Source organism: Myotis myotis, unplaced genomic scaffold (genome assembly GCF_014108235.1).
Source record: "Myotis myotis isolate mMyoMyo1 unplaced genomic scaffold, mMyoMyo1.p scaffold_m19_p_3, whole genome shotgun sequence".
NCBI lineage: Eukaryota > Metazoa > Chordata > Mammalia > Chiroptera > Vespertilionidae > Myotis > Myotis myotis.
Window position 1 is genome coordinate 41,963,966 of NW_023416335.1, and position 21,905 is coordinate 41,985,870.

The following is a 21,905-nucleotide window of genomic DNA, read 5'->3' on the forward strand; positions in this document are numbered from 1 at the left end:
TTAACTTTTTTATACTTCTCCCCCGAAGTTACAACATTAATATATAACTTTGAAGAAATCACTTTATAGCCATCAAGCAAAGGTATTATTTTTTGTACACAGAGAATTTCAAATGTGTAGACATGCCCATATAAAAACCGAGCCCTCAATACCAGATTCCAGTTGAGGATTTAGACTCTCAAGCCAATTTTTAATTGAAATAAGGTCTTTCTTTAAAAAAAAAAAAACATATTAGGAGCATTTGGTGCAAACTAAAGAATATGTTCTATAGGTCAGCAGTCAGTTCTGCACTAAACTAATTGTGAAACTACTATGGATGGAATTGTGACACCTCCTCCCCCAAATTCATATGTCAAATCCCTAACCCCCAAAGTGATTGTATTTGGAGACAGGGCCTTTAGCGGGTAATTAAGATTAAGGAGCTCGTAAGGATAGGGTTGGAATCTCTCTCTCCATGCACATGCATCAGGGAAAGGTCCCTGTGAGCACACAGTGAGAAGATAGCCACTTGCAAGTCAGGAAAAGATCTCTCACAAGGAACCTAATTGGCAGGCACCTTGATCTTGGACTTCCCAGACTCCAAACTGTGAGAAAACAAATTTCTGTTCCTTAATCACTGTCTTCCTCTCCCCCAAATGTTTGTGGTGGTTTGCTATGGCAGACCAAGCCAATCTCAAGCAAGACAATAACCGTAATCAAGTTGTTTATAGCATCTCTGGGCCTCAGTTTCCTGGTATGTGCAAGTTGTGGGTGAGACTAAATAAGCCCTAAATTCTTCTCTGTCTCTAGCATTACTTTGATTTAAACTGAAATTGTCTGGCTCCAGAAGTTTTTTTAAAAAATTCTGACTTTCCAATTTTTATAAAAATTACAAAATGGTACAAAGAAGTTCCATCTTTCTTTTATCCAGATTCAGTAACTTGTAATATTTCCCTCCCTTTACTTTTTCATATTCCCTTCTTTTCTTTTTCTGTGTGTGTATTTATAAGCATACTATTTTCTTTTTCTGAACCACTTAAGAGTAAATGGCAGATATGATATCTCTCTGTTCTTGAATACTTCAGTATGTATTTCCTAAAAAGAAGAATATTTTCTTACCGAACGATGGTTGCCAGTTTTAGGAAATTTAACACTTACATGAAACTTTTATGTAATCTACAGCTCATATTCCAATTTCTTCAATTGCCCCAATAATATTCTTTAAGGCATCTACCCCTCCCCGCAATGGGAACCAGTCCAGGATCACATATTGCATTTAGTGATTATGTCTTTTTAGCCTCTTTCGATATGAAACACTTCTTTGCTTTTCTCAGCTCTTTGCTTTTATGAATTTAACAGTGTTAGTAATACAAGCCAGTCATTTACCAAAATGACCTTATTTTGGATTGTTTGTGCTGCCTCCAGCTTAAATTCAGGTTATGCATCCCTGGCTGGACTGTTACATAAGTGACAAAGTTGTGTCCTTTCCAGGTAGTCACATGAGGTGGCACATGATATCTGAATGTCCTTCATTGCTGATGTTGATCTTGATGACCAGATCAAGGCATTGTCCAGTTTCTCCATAGGTTCTATTCCCCCATGCAACTATTAAGCAACATGTGGAGAAACACTTTGAGACCATGCAATGATCCTGCTCATCATATAACTTTCCCCTCAGACGTTGCATCCATTGATGATTCTTGACTGAACCAATCTTTACTATAATGCTTGGAAAATGATGACTTCCAATGTCACCACACCCTTCATATTTATCAGTAGGTGCAAGTCATTCACCCATAAGCCAGAATTCTCAGTGGTATTGTGCTCCCTGTTATTGTGCTCATAGATATTGGTTTTATTCAATAGGTAAATAATCTATTACCTGCCTTATTTATTTTGTTGCTCAGATTGTCCTAAATTTGACCACTGGGATTCCCTTCAAACTGGCTCCTATGCTTTTTATATATTCCCATATTTTTTTAAAACACTTGAGAAATACTGATTAAAATCAGAGGCAAATCAAAGTAAGTGCTATTTTTGTGCTGTGGGGTCCTGGAGGCAAAGTTAAGGACAAATTACAGTTGACAGCAACTCAAAAATGTATTAGATGCTGTAACTATATACAACATGTGCTCTGTAGTGGTTTTAGTCTCAGGTCTTCTCATAATTAGTTTTCATAGTCATCCTAGGTAATTAGACTGGAGTTGGCTGAAATCCATGGGCTAATTTGCGGCCTATGTCAAACTGCTTTTCAACATGGAGTCTTCTTCTTCAACGTCCTTCTCATTCGAATGCCAACTTCTTTCTCATTTGTCCCTTACTGTGACGTATGTGCAGGTTTTCACTTTCCTGGAGCTCTTGGCACATGGTCTCTGTGGAGGTTCTGATGGCTCTTCTTGCCTCTGCAGTCTTGCTGAGCAAAGCCAGATTTTCTCCTAAGCTCAGTAATAATTTTCATTCTTACTATCAACACCAAGGCACTAAGCTAGAGGTTTTCAAACTTTCTCTGTTCCTAATGCTTAGTGTCTAATAATCTTTTCCAATGCCTCAGGCCAAAAGAAATACCAAACAGTTCATTTAATATTTATTTAAAAAATTTTAAAATCCTTACTCCATGGCATGCTTATTGATTTTAGAAAGAGGGGAAGGGAGATACATCCACATCCATCGGTATATGCCTTGACCGGGGATCGAACCCGCAACCTCCAACCTACTGTGCCACATTGGCCAGGGCACAAACAGTTCTCAGGCTCAAACAACTCAAGCATTTATGTCCAACAATTTTGTAACTGTTTGGAAAAAATTATACACATAAATGGAAAGAAAAATTCTATTTTTCTTTTATTTATAAACACTCATCATGATTTACCAATGGGATGTGTGCACCCTGTAGATCGTGCACAATTTCTCCAGCCGTGGAAGCAGACTAGACACCGCCACTCTTAGTTCCTTTACACATTTATTTTCACGGGCAATTGCTTTCTTATCACAACGGCTGAAAACCTAGTTTCTTGAAGAGATAATGTCCCTGAAAGAAATGTAGCGTTATCTATGGCTGAAACTATGAGCTACCTAGTAGGTTGTGCAGTGTCCCACAGATGTCCAATATCACCGCGTTTCCCTCAAAAATGTACCTACTAATATGCAGCACTGCAGTATCCCATGGCACCTGGCTGCGCAATTTGGGAATTATGACACCCAGCCCGGGAAAATCTCCTTTATAAAACAGCAACAAAGACTGTGCTGATGATAAAAAACCTTTTCACTAATGGTGACACTAGTAGAGTTCATTACGTAGAACAAGCTGTGGCTCTTTTTCACAGTTCGTAAACTGGGTGGTCACATGGTTATTTTCCAGCTCAAGAGTACATACCACGGTTCAGAGAGAACAGATGTGAACAAGGACTGTTCAGGGCAAACCAGTGGTGTGGCCACCCGGTTAATCCATGACATACATCACAGCTCTTACATTCTGAAATCCACCTTTACTCGACAAATGATCACTATTACAACCTAGTTTCTATTATCTTGTCATTGGCCAAAGGATGCTACCACATTAAATTGTAAAATATGAAGTTTATTGGTTGTGCTCTTCCTTTTCTTACCTCTCCGATCCTTTTTCCTCCGTTTCCCCTCAGACCCTGGACCTCCTCCCCCCCCGCGCCCCCCCCCCCCCCACACACACACACCCCTCCAATCCCTTCCAAACGTCCCGGCACTTGCCTAGTCACCCAGGTTCAAGTCTGTCTTACACTGTTTTGAAGAGAATGTGAAAGGTAGCTACATTCATTTCGCACAAGAAAGCCTGTAAAAGTCTTTTTTTTATCTCTTTCTTTATGTATGACCCGCACAAGGCAGATGCTTCAAATTTCTCCTTCTTTCACTCTAAGCCCACCAAAGCCTTCACAGATCCCTATCCGTCCCCAAGTTCTCCGGTCTCCTTCCCCGCCTTAGCCAATCCCTTCTTTTAAATCCCAACCTCTTCTGTTATTTGGATTTGACACAAGGAAGGAGCTCAGAAAGCGACTCTGCACCTTAGCGTTTGCAAACAAGTCCCAATATCCTCCCCCCCCCCCCCCCATGGGAATGCAGGCATGCGTCCATCCCTCAGTGCTGGCTGTGACGCCCGCTGTAATGCAATGCTCTGAGCAGCGGGCTGAAAGTGCGCTACGATAATCACCCCTGCCTCCAGCGAACTGCAGTTTAATTGGAGAAGAGAAAATAGGATGTCTAGGCCTTGCAGAATGTCTGCCCGGCACGTAGAGGATGTCTCCGAAACATGACGTACGGGCGGAGGAAGCAGGACCGCCAATGGACAATCGCCCTAAAGAGCACGCCAGGCTTCAGGGCGCCTGCAGAGCCTGGCCCCTCGCACACAGCCGCGGTGCGGTGAAGGGGCGGCTCGGGCCCAATCCTGCCTCCACGGCCTCGTCCACGCCCCGATCCCAGGGGCGGGTTGGAGGGGAGGGCCGGGGTTGGCTGGGGGGACCGCCCTGCCGGGTCCTGGGGAGCAGCCCAGCTCCGAGGAGCCCCAGGGGGTGGTCTCCCCGCTGCGCGGCGGCCGCCGCCGCCCCCGACCCCGCTCTTCCCGGGGCGGGCGCCGGGGCCCACCGACCGCCGGAGCCGGCAGCCGCACACGGGCCCGTCCACGATCCCCGCTGAAAATTAAGTCAGAAATTCGGGTCACGTTGAAGAAAGTACGTTACGTATACAGGGCGGCTAATCGTGGCTTGTAAAAAGTAAGACAAAAGAATTCTGATATAACCATTTAATGAGACAAAAGAGAAACGCTGCAATTATCTAAGAGACCCAGCGGGAAGACGCGAAGAATTCAGTAATATCTCGCTGCAAGACGAGCGTGAGAGGAGCCGAAATAGCTCAGTTGGGAGAGCGTTAGACTGAAGATCTAAAGGTCCCTGGTTCGATCCCGGGTTTCGGCAGGATCACCTTCCCTTTTCTTTTTAAGGCGAAGGGACTCAAAATTCGTAGGATCCTCTCCGAGGAGTAACCTGACACATTAATGCCAGCGCTGGTAAAAACTGGGACTGGGAGGCTGAGGGAGGAGTCAACACGTCCGTCCCCAGTCACTCCTAGAGCAGCAGCCACTCGGGGCCGCCATCTCTGAGGCGAGCGGGAGGCGCTGCTGCGCATGCGCGGTGGGAGCCAAGGACAGAGGCTTGGCTGCTGCGGGAGCCGCTGTTGCGCATGCGCGGTGGGAGCCGGGGACAAAGGCTCGGCTGCTGTGGGTGGCGCTGCTGCGCATGCGCGGTGGGAGCCGGGGGAGGAGGGCGGAGGACTCGGCTTCTCGGGCGCCGTCCTTGTTTCGGGCGCAGTGCAGGGAGTCCGGCGAGAAAGCAGTGGTTCTGTCTCGGGGGACAAGACACCTTCATGCCAAAGTTCATCCCCCAAAGCATCCCAATTGAAAAGCAGAACCCAACTGTTGAATCAAATGGCTCGCACCTGGCCTTGCCCGTGAATGGAAGCGGGGCGGCTCGGTATTTCTGGTTAGAGGCGCAGGCAGGGTAGCTCGCATGGCCCAATGGATAGAGGCAGGCAGCTTCACGGCCCTGTAAAAGGAATCAGCCTTGCAGCTAAACACTTATTTGGACTCTAGACCAGGGGTTCTCAAAGTGTGGTCGCTGGTCCAGAATCTCACGTTCACCTGGGAACTAGTTAGAAATGAATATTTTGGGCCCCGCCTCAGACCTAACAATCAGAAACTCTTGTTCCCAACACTGTTTTAACACACCCTACAAGTGAGGCTCTGAAGAAACTAGAGTCTGACATCCATTTATCTAGCTATTCCTTTCTATTCCTAAAAGAGCCCTTTACCAAGACTTTTTGTGAACGCACTTTTCCTGTTTGCTGTCTTTTGTTCTGCAAGTCTGAAATAAAACTTTGACATTCGCTCAAAATTATTTTTTCTTAAAGAATTTTTGCTTTCACAGTGAGAGTGTGTTGGGAGTGGAATGTGCAGGGGCATCCCCTTTCCTAGCTATCCATGGGAGCCCACCAGGAGGCTAAATTAGGAAGAGGCCCCAGGCATCTAATTCTATAATAGAGGCCCGTGCACGAAACTCATGCACTGGGGGTGGGGGATGGGGTGGGGGTGGGGGGCGGGATGGGGTGGGGGGACGTCCCTCAGCACCTCCTGCACCCTCTTGCAGTCTGGGATCCCTTGCTCCTTACCCCCCGCTTGCTGCTCTGCAATTGCCGCTGCAACTGCCCCTGCATCCCGCAAGCCTGGCTTCTGGCTGAGTGGCGCTCCCCCTGTGGGAGCGCACTGACCACCAGAGGGAAGCTCCTGTGTTGAGCGTCTGCCCCCTGGTGGTCAGAATGCATCATAGCCACCAATCGTTCTGGTCATTCTGCCATAACAGTCATTTAGGATTTTATTATATAAGTTGTGTGGCTCCTTTAGCTGAGCCAGGATTCCGGGGTTGAAGGTTCAGGGATGTAGATCTGAATTACAGGAGGAAGAAATTTTAATCTATTGGCGTCACTACAAAATGGGATATACAGTTTAGTGGGGTGCTGAGTTGCTGGCCTACAGATGAAAGAGTCACCTGTTGGATTTATACATTTGGTCTTGTGTATCTTTTGCTTCTATTGGTCTGAGAGGAGAAGGAAACTCATATTTATGAAATACTATGTGCTCTCACGTTGTTAATTCATTCATCAATTGGACATTAACTAATTGACCTCCCACTATGTGTCAGGTATTATTTGATCTTCGTACCTACCTTATGAAGTACGTAACGTGTAACAGTCCTTGTAGGTTTGCAAGGACTAAATATGTCAGATAATATCTATCACCTCCTAAATGTCACTATACATGAATACAGTATGTGTTGGGATGTTTGGTTAAGATGTGTGCATAAAAGTGGAAGTAATTGGAGGAAAGTAAAAGCTTTTGCTGGTTAATCTGAAAAGGCTCTATGGGGAAGTAGGTCTTTTTTTTATTGTCTAAAGTTTTACAGATGTCTCCTTTTCCCCCCAATTGATCCCCTCCCCCATCCCTTCCCAGCCTGGGCAAGCCCCCATTGCCCCAGTGTCTGTGTCCATTGGTTATGCTAATATGTATGCATATAAGTCCTTCGGTTGCTCTCTAACCCCCCCTCCCCTACCATTTGTCTCTAGACTAGTGGTTCTCAACCTTCCTAATGCTGTGACCCTGTAATACAGTTCCTCATGTTGTGGTGACCCCCAATTTCATTTTACAAATTGAACATAATTAAAGCATAGTGATTAATCACAAAAAAAATATGTAATTATATATGTGTTTTCCGATGGTCTTAGGCGACCCCTGTGAAAAGGTTGTTCTACCCCCAAAGAGGTCGTGACCCACAGGTTGAGAACCGCTGCTCTAGATCGAACTATTCTTGTTCATCAAATTATGTTGATCATTATATCCCACATATGAGTGAGATCACGTGATATTTATCTTTCTCCGACTGGCTTATTTCACTTAGCATAATGCTCTCCAACTCCATCCATGCTGTTGCAAATGGTAAAAGTTCCTTCTTTTTAATAGCGGCATAGTATTCCATTGTGTAGATGTACCACAGTTTTTTAATACACTCATCTGCTGATGGGCACTTAGGGGAAGTAGGTCTTGATTGGGCCTTCAGAGGGAGATTTCTTGAGTAGGGAAAGACTAAGCAGGAACAACCAGCTATCCATGTGTTTAAATGGGAGGGGAATGGTGTAGATGCTGGAAATGAGAGTCATTTCAGACACTCTGAGGGCTGATTACCCTGTGGGACCAATGCATTAACCCCACATGATTTTAGAAAGAAACCTGGGACATCTGGCTCATCTGACAAATTTCTAAGGTGATTGGCAAACATGTTACTAAATGAAGGCTTACTTCTTAATTATTCTGGATACTATTTTCATTTTAGGCCAGGTTTATGATATAATGAAGATGTTATAATTGTTATATACAATAAAACTAGATGAGCATTTAATAACTCATTGGGGCCTCTTGTGTAATCAATGTGTACACACATTAATGCCCATTTTATAGTCTTGGATCATACTTCTACTCTTTTAAATGATAGTGCTTTATAGTTGCTTAGTTTCATGTTATATTATTTGTATTATTGATATCTCTGATTTATCTGATGTTGTGCCTTGGTCAGAAATACTAGTACAACTCCTGTTTGGATTTGCCTTAGATTCCAGAAATATATGGATCCTGCTCAATCATCCTTCATACGTGGATTACCTTGTTTAAATGTAGTTCACATATCTAACTGAAAATCGTGAAGGATTGTTTGTAGTCCAGCTGCTGGATGTAATGTTTGGGAGAGGGCGAGCAGACACCCAGGGAAGCAAAGAGGGGAGCTGGGGCAAAGGCAAGGGAGTTCTTCATAACAGACCTCTGAGTCACATACCAGTTCCATAAACTCCAATTTGCATATAATGAGTTGTGTTAAAGCAGGGTGCACAAATATTTGACTATTCACTAGCTAAATATGTTTTACAGTGCACTTTGATCAACCCTTTCCCCTCCATACCTCATTGACTCTAGTATAAGGTATCAAGACTAACCAGAGTCACCATGTATGGAGTGTTGTCTGTGTGCCAGGCAGTCTAATGAGTACTTTCCCCATCAAACCTGTTAATAAACCTTTGAGGTAGGAGGCATAGATGAATATAAATTTAAAAATGCTACATAGGTGTGCTGTTGTAAAAAGTCAGCATAATTCTGAGATGTACTAAAATGGAGCATTAGCCATAAAAATAAAGTAGCAGTTGTTTTATATGTTGTTAGTGAAATCCATGTTAGAGCACTTTGTTCAGTTTTAATTAACTCAACTTAAGAGGAAAGGGTTAACAAAGAACAAAAACATGATTAAGGAAGAGGAGAATTATTTATAAAATAACAAAAAAGATATGAAATAAACTTGCTAAGATAAAAGAAAGCTAAGGGAAATTTGATTACTGTCTTCAAATTATTGTTTCTCAAGATTATATAATTTTTAGGAAAATGCCAAAAGAAGAAATGGGTTTAGATGAAGGCGTGAGAAATTTCTGTTAGTTAAAGAGACAAATTATGATAAAATATTTTATCTAGATTTGTGATTTAAAAAAAGCAGTTGGACAAATTGGGTAATCTAGAGAATTGCTGTTGAATAGATTTGTCTGTGTTTAGCCAACTTTGGTATGTAGGGGCAGAACTTTTCCCCACTACTCTCTGAGATTTTTGGCTAGGGCCTTGTAAATTAGACTGACAAGAGAAAAGCAAGAAGTTTACTATGTGCCGCATGTTTGCACTTGGGAGTACTATTCAGTGATGAGTAACTCTAAGGGGTGATTAGAACTTGAGCTTATAGCATCTTAACCAAAAAACAATCCTATCTAATAAAAGAGAAACATGGTAATTGGCGTACGACCGCTACCCTTCCCATTGGCTAATCAGCAAGATATGCAAATTAACTGCCAGCCAAGATGGTGGCCGGCAGCCAGGCAGCGTGAAACTAACATGAGGCTTGCTTGCTTCAGTGACGGAGGAAACCAACGTTCCCCGCCTGCTTTGCCGGCCTCTGAGCCTGCAGTTTAAGAAACATTGTAACGAATATAGAAGCTAAACAAAACCCCAGAAACCTGCTTTCAGTGAGCCGGGGATCTCAGAGCTGGAGTTATGCAGTGTTTCGATTATAGAACCGAAACAAACCAGATTCCTTCTTTCAGCAGCAGAAGCCTCAGAGCTGGAGCCAGAGCTAAAGCTGGCCCAGAATTAAAAAAAAAAAAAGAAAAAGAAAAAAAGGAGCAGTTGGGAGCTTCAGTCCCAGCCTGAAAAGAGCCCTCAGCCCCTCACCCAGACTGGCCAGGCACCCCAGTGGGGACCCCCACCCTGAAGGGTGTGTGACCAGCTGCAAACAGCCAATATCCCCTCACCCAGGCTGGCCAGGCACCCCAGTGGGGACCCCCACTCTGATCCAGGACACCCTTCAGGGCAAACCAGCCAGCCCCACCCATGCACCAGGCCTCTATCCTATATAGTAAAAGGGTAATATGCCTCCCGGCACCGGGATCAACGTGACAGGGGGCAGCGCCCAAACCCCCTGATCGCCCTGCGGCTCTGTGTGTGACAGGGGGCGGGGCCACAACCTCCCTATCCGCCCTGCTCTGTTCATGACAGGGGAAGGCACCCCAACCCCCTGATCAGCCCTTCCCTGAGTGTGACAGGGGGCGGTGCCCCAACCCCTCAATCGGCCCTACCCTGAGCGTGACTGAGGGTGGCATCGCAACCTCCCAATCTGCCCTGCTCTGTGCATGACAGGGGAAGGCGCCCCAACTCCCCAATCGGCCCTGCTCTGAGCCCGACCAGGGGCTGCACCTAGGGACTGGGCCTGCCCTCTGCCACCCGGGAGCAGGCCTAAGCCAGCAGGTCGTTATCTCCTGAGGTGTCCCAGACTGTGAGAGGGCACAGGTGGGGCTGAGGGACCCACCCTCCCAGCCGAGTGCACAAATTTTTGTGCACCGGGCCTCTAGTCCTATATAATAAAAGGCTAATATGCAAATTAACCAAACGGCAGAACGACCCGTCAATATGACATGCACTGACCACCAGGGGGCAGATGCTCAATGCAGGAGTTGCACTCTGGTGGTCAGTGCACTCCCACAAGGGAAGCGCCACTCAGCCAGAAGCCAGGCTCACGGCTGGAGAGTGCAGCGGTGGTTGCAGGAGCCTCACCCACCTGTGTGGCAGCGCTAAAGAGCAGTGAGCCAAGCAGTAAGGAGCAGCGAGCAGACAGGCGGTAAGGAGCGAGGGGTCCCAGACTGTGAGAGGGATGTCCAACTGTCGGCTTAAGCCCGATCCTCCAAGGGGTCTCAGCAGGCGGACATCCCCCAAGGAGTCCCAGACTGCAAGAGGGTGCAGGCCAGGCTGAGGGACCCTCTCCAGAGAACAAATTTTGTGTACAGGGCCTCTAGTACATTTGTAGAGAAGTGACAAGACAAAGGAAAAGGACTTGGAGTTTCTAGGGTGGCTGATGATGGAAGGGCAGATATATGGGGAAGCTAATAGAAGATGAGGGTTAGATGTAAAGTTTGTTATGTTGATTCTCTGGTGCCACCTCTGGGCTAATTAGGGTTTAGCATTATCTCTGGTGATTAACTTCTGTCCTTCCTGGTAGAGAGGGGAGAGGGGACATCTTTACAAATGATGTGAGCTTTTCTTGTATTTGCATGTTCCCAATTGCATTCAGCTCAAAATAATCCTTATGCCAAAGTGGTATGTTTGGGTTGGCTTATTCTGCCACCCTCAGACACCTCCAAAAAAACTACTGATTTGTGGTTTCTTTGTGGTTGTTCTGCTGACAGTTCTGGAAGGAAGGGGATGGGGTAGCATGGAATGTGGGCATTGCTGGCAGAGACCATAAAAAGGGTAGTTGGTGCCCCACCAGCGTGGTTCAGTGGTTGAGTATCAACCTATGAACCAGAAGGTCATGGTTCGATTCCCAGTCAGGGCACATGCCTGGATTGCAGGCTTGGTCCCCAGTAGGGGACATGCAGGAGGCAGCCTACCCATGATTCTCTCTCATCATTGATGTTTCTATCTATCTTTCTCTCTCCCTCTCCCTTAGTCTCAATAAAAATATATTTAAAAAAGGGGGTAGTTGGAATGGATCCTATTATCTCTTAACATTAAATAGGTCTAGAAGCCATATGGCATCTCTCCCCACCTCTATGATGAGATAGTGTGCATGTCACAATCATGTACTCTAGTCAGAAAAAAATTTCAAAAGCACCCTGTATCCTGAGATAAACCAAGCAGCCCCCAGAAGATCCCATGTCTCCAGTGAGAGTCCTCATAATAAATGAGGTTATGAGCCTTTCCTGAAAGTTATTGACTCTGCGTCAAAGATAATTTTATCATGACAATTTCAACGTTGATGTCTGAAGATGTGTGATGACATTTGTAGATTAAATCTGGTGGCAGAATCGCTGCTTTCCTATGATGAATGGACTAACTGTAAACTTGATAACATTGGTCATCTTGTGTATAGAGGTGGGTATATTGGATTTTTGGGGGGTTTACTTCAGAATTTCTTGTTTTTTTAAGCTAGTTTGTTTGCAAGTAATCTATTTTATTTTTCAAAGTGCTTTTCCCAGAACAAATGTCTGCTTAAAGATGGACTCAGTGTTAGAAAAGTAAAAATCTGGGTCCTTCAGTAGAGTTTCAGGTAAAAGAAACATGTGGAGATGAACACATGAAGGACAGAGCAGTATGTGGTGAGAATTCAGAAAAGAAAATTGCCATTTCATTCTTGAGGGCCTTGAAAGAAGGGGATAGGCATGAAAAGATGGAACGCCCAAGAGTTCCTGGTTAGTATGAAGATCTAACTTAATGTTTAAAGTGCTTTCGATAGTAATGCACACACTTAAATGACATTGATGTGTCCTGTTACAGGGGAAGCATGCTCCTGCCTGTCTGTTTTATGTAAGTTTCATGATTACCTGAAGGAAAATTTGACAGGAAAGCAGGAGTCCCTAAAGTTAGTTATCTAGGGAATGAATATTTATATAGTTATATACATTTACTTGTGTGAAGGCATATGTGGCAACAGGTTATTTCTTAAATCTGGAGTTCAGCCTCTGAAGTACCTTCCAGTGCAATGGGCTGTGTGCGGAATCACGGCAGAGCCCCCTCCTTTTCACATTGGTGTGGTTCCCTTTGAAATCCGAGTTCTCCCATAGTCTTTCTCACCTTCACAAAGTCTGTGTAGTTGCTGATTCGATTTTTCCAGTGGTCCCCTAGCTGGAGAGCCCAGCTCCAGGGGAAATGTCTTTTAAACATGCGTACAATGTGAACAGGGGTTTGCTCTCAGTCCGCATCCCTTAGTTCCCAGAGCACAGCATCTAATTCATAACATCTACTTGCTTTCTTTCTTCCCATCCTCTCTTCTTTTCCAATACCCCTCTCTCAAGTCACAGAGTCTAGTCGCACATTTAAGAGTTGGGAATTTGAGAAAATGTTTAAAAATTTTTAATTTCTTTTTTAGAAGTGATCATTGAAACACACAGTGAGAAGCTTAAACAGAGAAAGGGGTGTCCAATGAAAAGCGCATTTCCATTTTAGCTCTGTGCCTAGTTCCCCTCTGCAGAGACGACCATTGTTAGTAGCTTCTAGTATCCTTGCTTCAAGAGTTTTTGTATATACAAGCACATATGACATTTTATACAAATAGTACCATCATTATGCACACTGTTCTAAAGCTTTTTTCTAAAACTGTACATTCTTCTTTTCACACAGCACCATACTTGCTTTTTTTCTTTCTTTCTTTTCTTAACCGATTGTAAACCTGAGCTGAACTTTTAAACCATATTTAGTATCCTATAAAGTATTCAGAGATAAACTCACCCAATATCAATGGTTACATTCCTTAATTGAATTGGATTCTAAAGATATGATTGTAAAGGGTTTTAATATTAGATCCATAAACTGGATCTAAATTTGAATGGTCTGATCTCTTATTCTAGGAATAATTATTAACAAATGCTTGATTTTATTCCTTTTGAAATAATGAAGGCCTGATTTGTTAAGTAGTTTCAGCTATTGATTAAATAAGAATGAGATACAGGTATACAGCAGCATAAAAAACATATTCCTTTTAAGTATTTTCTTATGTCAAGTTGGTAAGATGCTCAGATAAAAACAATCAGTTACTGTTGATTTCACGTCTTATTTCTTGAATGCCTTCTCAATTCAAACTGTTTTTCAGGTTCTTTCAAGTTTTGCCTTCTCATGAAACCTTTCCCATAGCTCAGGCTAATATTGCTCTCTCCCCATTTTGACCTCCCAAAGAGTTCAAGGTTATACATTGGGCATATATTTCTGTAGCATCTTTCATTTTCACTTTTGAATGGGTGCTCATTTCCTGTGACAAAATGCTACCTCCTCAAAAAAGGTGGCCTTGACTTCAGGGAGAAGTACTTCAGAGTTTCCATGTTCTAGCAAGGAAATGCCAGTATTATCCAGTAGTGGTGCTCTGAAAGAGGTCATGTGACCTGGAGTAGCTGGAGGGGTGTGGGCTGAATACCCCTAGGAGGTGGAGTAGGGCTTGGGCTCTCAGAACAAAAGGAAAAGGCAAAGACAGCAAGGTGAACGAAACCAGGCAGGCAGGCATAGGGGCAGTCAAACTCTCTTTCTTGCTCTGGCCAGTGTGGCTCAGTTGATTGGCCATCTTCCTGTGCACTAAAAGGTTACTGGTTTGATTCCGGCCAGAGCACATGCCTGGGTTGTAGCTCGATCATGGTAGAATCTTAAAAGTAGCAAGAGAAAATCAGTGAAGAAGGAAAAGGAGAAGGAGGAGGAGGAGGAGGAGGAGAAGGAGGAGGAGGAGGAGGAGGAGGAGGAGGAGGAGGAGGAGGAGGAGGAGGAGGAGGAGGAGGAGGAGGAGGAGGAGAAGTCAATAAATACAAATCTATCAACAATTGAATTGAATCTAAAAATCTAAATGAACAAGGAATCTAATGATCAAAATAAACTGATGAATAAAATAGAACCAGAGGCATGGAAACATGGAACAGACTGATGTTCTCTGAGGGAAGGGGAGAGGGGAAGATAGGAAGAAATTAACCAAAGTATTTATATGCATATATGCATTATCTATTGTCGAGGAAAGGGGCCACATACTGACCTGACAAGCTCAGGGGAGGCCCGCATGGCATTCTTGCAAACTCAGAGGCCTAAAGTAACCACAAAGGATGGTCTGAAATTAAATAAACTTTAACTAAAGCAATTATGGTGGGCAGTTCCGTCCTAGGTCAGTATCTTCACTGACAAGGTCAACCTTCACCTTAACTGAGCCTATCTGTCTTTTTGCATCAATGATAACATACCCTTGAAATGTCTGGGTAACTTGTAACTTCCCTTTTTCTGGAGCCCCTGGGGCATAACCAAATGTGCTGGGTGCCAGGACAGATACCACAGATTCCTTCATTATCATGTTAATTGATCCTGCATCCACCTAAGTATGCGTCCATCATTTTACTTTTTATCCAATCCCCAGGTTTCCCCTGCTTTGCTTTATCCCCCCTCCTTAATCGATCACCAATGAATTTCATGTAACCCACCTACATCCCTCTTTTGATTGCAATGTATAAATACAAATGTAACCCCTGCCATTTTCCGGAGCATCAATTCATTGAGGTTCTGCTTCCTGGCATATGCCAACAGTTTGGCTCAAACAACTCACAAAAATTCTTTACAGGTTTTAATGTTCTTTTTTTTTTTTTTTTACATTAACATTATGGACACAGACAATAGGGTGGTGGAGGCTTGGGGCAGGGTGGGAACCGGGTGGAGGGGGGACATGGGGGTTGGGGAGAAAGGTTAATATTCTCAATAATAAGGATTAAAAAAAATCTTGTTGGTTCAATTCCGATCAGGGCACATGCCTGACTTGTGGGCTAGATCCCGGTAGGGGACCTACAGTAGGCAGCCGGTTCAATCGATGCGCAGGAGGCACTGTTAAGGCAAGAATCCTCAGAAAAGAGCTTTTATCCCAGGCAGAGAGAGCAACTTAAGGCGAGCTTGAATGAAATTCTGTTTCTTTCAAATCTGAGCTCTCAATTGCATTCATGATAGGCAGTGGAGAGCCTGTCCCCTCAGCCAGCCTGACTGAAGAATAGGAGGTGAGGCTCATGGCAACAGCCTGCAGCGGTTCTCAACCTGTGGGTCGCGATCCCTTTGGCGGTCGAACGACCCTTTCACAGGGGTCGCCTAAGACCATCCTGCATATCAGATATTTACATGACGATTCATAACAGTAGCAACATTACAGTTATGAAGTAGCAAAGAAAATAATAATATGGTTGGGTCACAACATGAGGGACTGTATTTAAAGGACCAGAAGGTTGAGAACCACTGGCTTATAGGCTTGATCTCTCACATTGGGGAGGAAAAAAAAGGTGGTGGTGCACCAAATCCATGTGCTTTTTGGGCTGCGATGGATGCAGAGGAGGAAATGTGCCGGGGTCCTGCCCCAGCGGGTCCAGGGGTCCCCAAAGGTGTGGATGGAGTCGGCGAAGAAGGAATGACATGGAGGCAGCGTTCAGTTGATCAGCAGCCTAGCCAGGATCTCCAGCCAGGATCTCCAGCCAAGTTCTGGTCTGGATCTCCAGAGAGGTTCTGCTTCGGATCTCTAGCCAGGTTCTGTATCCATGTTGTCTTGCTAGGTTCTCCAGGTTCTCCAGCCAGGTTCTGTAGCCATGTTCCCTCGCTAGGTTCTCCAGCCAGGTTCTGTCCAGGTTCTCCAGCCAGGTTCAGTCACCAGGTTCTAGTCAGGTTCTCTTGCCAATTTCTGTAGTCAGGTTCAGTCCAGGATCTTTTGCCATGTTCTCTCGCTAGGTTCTGTCTCTAGGTTCTGAGGCCAGTTTCTGTCCAGGATCTTTTGCCATGTTCTCTCCAGCGAAGTTCTTCTGTCTCTAGAGAACGTTCTGTGGAGGTTCTGTGCCTCCTGGTTCTGTCTTCTGAGTTGTATTCTAAGCTCTGTATTCTAAGTTCTGTCTCTTGCTGTCTTTTTACATCTGTATTTATACCAGTTGATTCAATCCTATCAATCTCTATTACAAAGGTTAGGGTGTTTCTTATCTCCATTCCAGGGAGTAAAGATTATGTAGCTTAAGCATGATTGTTCGTAGTTAAAGTGATTAATTACCCACCTGGCACTAGTTAAGAGGTTTTATTCCCTCCCTAACTTCAGGGGAAAATCCCTACCTGTGGAAACAACCTTTCTCAGAGACCTTGGTTAAAACACATAGTGCCAAGAAGGTGAGCAAACATATTAAGAACAGTATGCCATATATGCCAGGTCCCTTGAAACAGCAAGCATGGACCGGCTCCCGGCAGAAATGCAGTCCCCCAGGAGGCAGAGAAGGCTGAAGCCCAGGTGCCAGAGCCCTGTGCAGCCGCATGGGGAGTGGCCAAAGGCACAGCCCTGAAGGCAGGTCTGCTGGAGCTGAGCTCTGACTCCACCTATTGGCTGGGTAATGTCCGTAAGTTCTCTAACCCTTTGCAGTTTCAGTCTCCCCACTGTAAAATAGAGAAAAGGAGAAACACTTACTGTGCAGGGCTATTGTGAGAATTAAGTGAGAGAATCTATGAAACATGCCCAGCAAGTAGTGTCCTGCGTGCTCAGGAGGCTCTTCCTTCAGAAGCAGTTTAAACTACAGCTCTTTGCGGCTCCCCAGGAAAGCTTAGTTGTTCTATTCTGTGCCTCCCACACGTTATCCACATACCCATCTAGATAATATCTTATTGTATTTCAATGGCCTTTTCTGCTATGATCTGCTTAAGATCACAATTCAAGTGCATATCAGAGGGCACATAGTCGGTGCTGAACTCCTATTAACACATCTCCCTTTTCACTCTGCCAGTCGTTGCTCACCACCATGTCCTAGTCCATGGCTGCACTTGTTTTCATTATATTCCCTAACAAGAAAGCTAACTCCTTTGAGGGCCTAGACTGAGGTTCCTATTTCCTTTCTATGCCTTATCACATAGCCCTGTGCCAGAAACATTTCTCAGGAAATGCTTCTTGACATCTATCGATTTGACAATAGGCAACTCCTTTAGAAGAACTAAAGAGGCTGTGTGATTAATTTAAGATTATGGATAATTTTCAGTGTTTTTTTGTTGTTGTTAATCTGTATTTACAAATTTTTCTTATTTGCATAATTTAAAAGGAAGGGAGAAAAGAGGGCTCTAAACCTTCTTCAACACAGCAGAACAGGACAGCAGGAAGTTGGATCTCTTTGTTCTGGCTCCAAAAAGAACATGGGTTTGTCTTAATAGTTGAGTCATTTGGGGAACCGGAATCTGCCAGAGCATGAGCCCAGGTGAATTTGGGTCATAAACCCACGAGCTAGGATCATAGTCACACATGGCGAGATTCAATAAATGCCTTAATAACAGCAATCAAAACCTTCTCTCCATCTTTCAAGTTACTTAAAATGCTCTGCTATTTTTAAATGTAAGGTTTAAATAACTTGCTAGATAAATAGGTTTTAAAAACCTTTTAGATGTAACAGAGATTAAAAGCTAAATAAAGGTTTTGCGTTTAGAGGGATATAAAGAAAACAGTCCAACACAAACAGAAGCATGTCTTAATAATGCAAACGTTTTACTTAATTAATCAATTATCAGATCATTATTTGTCAATCTTCAGGAGGTGTGCTTGGGAGATCCCCTTTGAAGAGCAGCTGCTGAACATCACAGGCCATGGTGGCTCCCAGAGCATTATGCTGTCCAATGGGAATGTCAAATCATCATCTGCCACTGGCCTTTGGTAGCTGCCACATGTCTGTGCACATAGTTGGGTCCACTAGCCCTTAAATCAGTGGTTCTCAACCTTGGCTGCACATTAGAATCACATGGGAATCTTTTTAAAATCCTGATTTCTGGGCCTCATCCTCCGGAAATTCTGTTTCTTTGTTATGGGGTGGGGCCACAACATTAGTAACAAAGAAACAGAGTTTCTGGAGGATGAGGCCCAGAAATCAGGATTTTAAAAAGATTCCCAGGTGATTCTAATATGCAGCCAAGGTTGAGAACCACTGCCTTAAATAAAGGGTTCACTTTCCCTAGTTGTGGAAGGGTTTCGTGTCACTCACTAGTTTCTGGGCTGGTTCTTGAGGCCATTTTAGAAGCATAGCCCAACTTTCCCCTGGAGTTCAGGTTTATACTATCTCCAGCTAACACCCCTTTGGATGCTGGAGGAGGAGTGGGGTTGACTTCGGTTTTCCATAGAGCCTCTGTGGGGTGACAGGCGGTGTTTTCCTTTTAAGAGGGCATCCTATGCTGGGCTATACTATTTCAAAGTATTGATTATTAGTGTGTATTTGCAATTCCCCATGGCCTACCAACTTGAGGGTAGAGATGGGGTTTCGGTAATAACTCAGAGTTTTCTGATTTTTTTGCCTCAAGTCTTTATTGAAGACCTCCGCAACCAGAAAGAATCTCACCTATACCTGTTGAGGTTAATTTATATATTTTCACAAACAAATCTCAGATTGCCAGGCACCACCATTGGACTTCTGGTCTACCAGGTTTCTCACATTTCCTACTTGGCCTCAGGAGCACTGACAGAGATATGTTAGTGCCTTCAGGTGCTGAGTGCTACTGTGTTCTGCATAAAAGAGCTGCTGGTGGGTCTGGAAGCACCCTTGTCTGGCAGATCTTTATGACAGATCTCCTTCAGTTTCTGCAAGTTCCTTTCCATTGAGCTTGGTGGAGTGACAGGTACCATTTCCATATATCTCCATGTAATCATAACTATAATGCTTCCTCCTTATTTAAGCCAAAAACCTAAAGTTCCTTTGCAGTTCGTCTCATGGAAATGACTTGTCTTGGGTCTGTTACACCATTCAGTCAAACATGACCATAGATCCTGAACCTCAGTAATAGATATAACTAAAATTGTCTGCATAAAAATGGGTACATAGAATGTATTCTAAATTATATATATACTAGAGGCCCGGTGCATGAAATTTGTGCAGGGGTGTGTGGGTGTGTGGGTGGGTGTGTGGCCCTCAGCCCAGCCTGTACCCTCTGCAACCTGGGACCCCTCACAATCCAGGACTGCTGGCTCCTAACTGCTTACCTGCCTGCCTGCCTGATTGCCCCTAACCACTCCCCTGCCAGCCTCATTGATGCCTAACTGCTCCCCTGCTGGCCCAATTTCCCCTAACTGTCCTCCCCTGTAGGCATAGTCACCCCTAACTTCCCCCCCTTGGAAGCCTGGTTGCCCCTAACTGCCCTTCCCTGCTGGCCAGGTCACCCCTAACTTCCCTCCCTTGGCAGCCCAGGCACCCAAAACTGCCCTCCCTTGCAGGCCTGGTTCCCCCCAACTGCCCTCCCTTACAGGTCTGGTTCCCCCCAACTGCCCTCCCCTGCAGGCCTGGTTCCCCCCAACTGCCCTCCCCTACAGGCCTGGTTCCCCCCAACTGCCCTCCCCTACAGGCCTGGTTCCCCCCAACTGCCCTCCCCTACAGGCCTGGTCCCCCCCCCCCAACTGCCCTCCCCTACAGGCCTGATTCCCCCCAACTGCCCTCCCCTGCAGGCCTGGTCCCCCCCCTCCCCCAACTTCCCTCCCTTTCAGGTCTGGTCCCTCCCAACTGCCTTCCCCTGCTGGCCATCTTTGACCACATGGGGCGACCATCTTGTGTGTTGGAGTGATGGTTAATTTGCATAATACTCTTTTATTAGATAGGATATCAACAAGCTGAAACCAAATCCTTCAAGTAGAATTAAATATTTGGACATTTCAAGCAGTCTAATCATGTGAGGAAGTTGTGGGTCCTTAAAAATGCTGTTTTAAAATATTGATTCAACATTTATTTGGATGGCACAGGGGAGGAATTAAGGATGTGATAGCAAGTGGCAACTCTCAGCTTTGATGTTGGACACATTATCTTCTGCCTTCAAATTTCCTGTTTTACTCAACTAAGAGTGTTTAAATGACCTCTAATCACCCTCCTTAGAAGGTACTTCAGCAACTTTCAGATGTTGTTTGAGAATGTTCTTTGAAGAGTTCACTCCCACACCCAGAGCAGCTATTGCAGTTCAGTAGAAACCATCCTGACAGACTTCTACTTGACCAGTTAGCCTATGCTTTCCATTGCTTTGAGACAAATCGCCCGATGATCAGGACTCACTGAAAGCTCATGGCCAGTTGGCCACTCTCTGCTCCCAGCAGTTGAGTTGTATCCATGCCAAAAGTTATTTTATTGTTCTTGTTTCCAAACCTATTCATGCCGTTGTACTTATACTATATAATAAAAGCATAATATGCTAATTAGACCGGATGTCCTTCTGGACGACCTTCCGGATAAAAGCCAGGGCTGCGAGGGCTGAGGCAGAGGGGCTGAGGTAGCTGAGGTGGTGGCAGGGGCCGAGCCCTTCCACAAATTTCGTGCATTGGGCCTCTAGTTATTTTGTGAAAAGCAAAAGATAAAGAAATAATTGGAGTTTCTAGGAAAATGAAATTGGATTATTTTGAAAGACTTAATAAAATGGAATTGCCAGCTATAGATATTATATGCCTGTAAGGGGGGCTCAGCCCATTGACCTGTTGCATTTTCATGCACTTAACATGACTTGAGAACTTAATAGTTCTTCCCTTGAGGTGACACCAGCCTTGAAGGGAAACTTATCACTACAGATTTGAAGGGAAATTTATTTGATTACTTTGTCTTTGTTGGAGGACTAGACATGATTGGGTGGCTGACGAAGAGAGATAAATGAAAAGATAAGGGGAAATTGTGAATGTATAAAGAGGTGTGTTCAACTGTTTCATAAGAATTGTTATGACTTTGCTCTAGTGGAAATCATGGAACACGCATCATGATATAATAAATGTAACGATGTTAATTAGCCAGCTTATACTCAAACAAGGCATACATGCATCAAAAGATTTGTGAATGATGAACTGTTAAATGTTTTGAGGTAAAATAAAGTGTTTAAGGTGCCAATGTCCTTTTTTCACGATTTCCTGCTTTAACCAACTTTTTCAATTACCAGTCCTACTGACCAGCTCCAGTTCAATCATTAAGAGAGCATCTACTCCATTTCTTTCAACTAGGGTATTCTTCTGGAAGATCCAGCAATTACAGTTTGTTCTAGTTGGTTACCTGTCCTGTGGTATTTGGCCCACCTCAAGGGATTGGCACGATGCTGCCTAGTTAGCCCATCTTATAATGCTGCCTGCACCTGAGATTAAAAAAAAAAATTCCCAGTAAATATTTTAGGTAAGCTGTTAGTAAAATTTCTTTGATGAAAGGTAATTTCATAGTCTAGTAATGTAGGGAATAGCTGGGTTAAACAAATAAAATACTTTTTTTGTTTGTTTATATTTTACTGCCAAATTTTCATATCCTTTTGTGTTATAATTGGGAAAGAGAAAAGGAGT

The 21,905-nt window shown here is 44.3% G+C and overlaps 1 non-coding gene across 1 annotated transcript; it reads left to right on the forward strand.

Annotated features, from left to right (window-relative positions):
* The first annotated feature begins 4,846 nt into the window (after positions 1-4,846).
* TRNAF-GAA lies at positions 4,847-4,919 on the forward strand. The gene has a single exon. It is a non-coding gene; the product is annotated as a tRNA-Phe (tRNA).
* Positions 4,920-21,905: the final 16,986 nt, after the last annotated feature.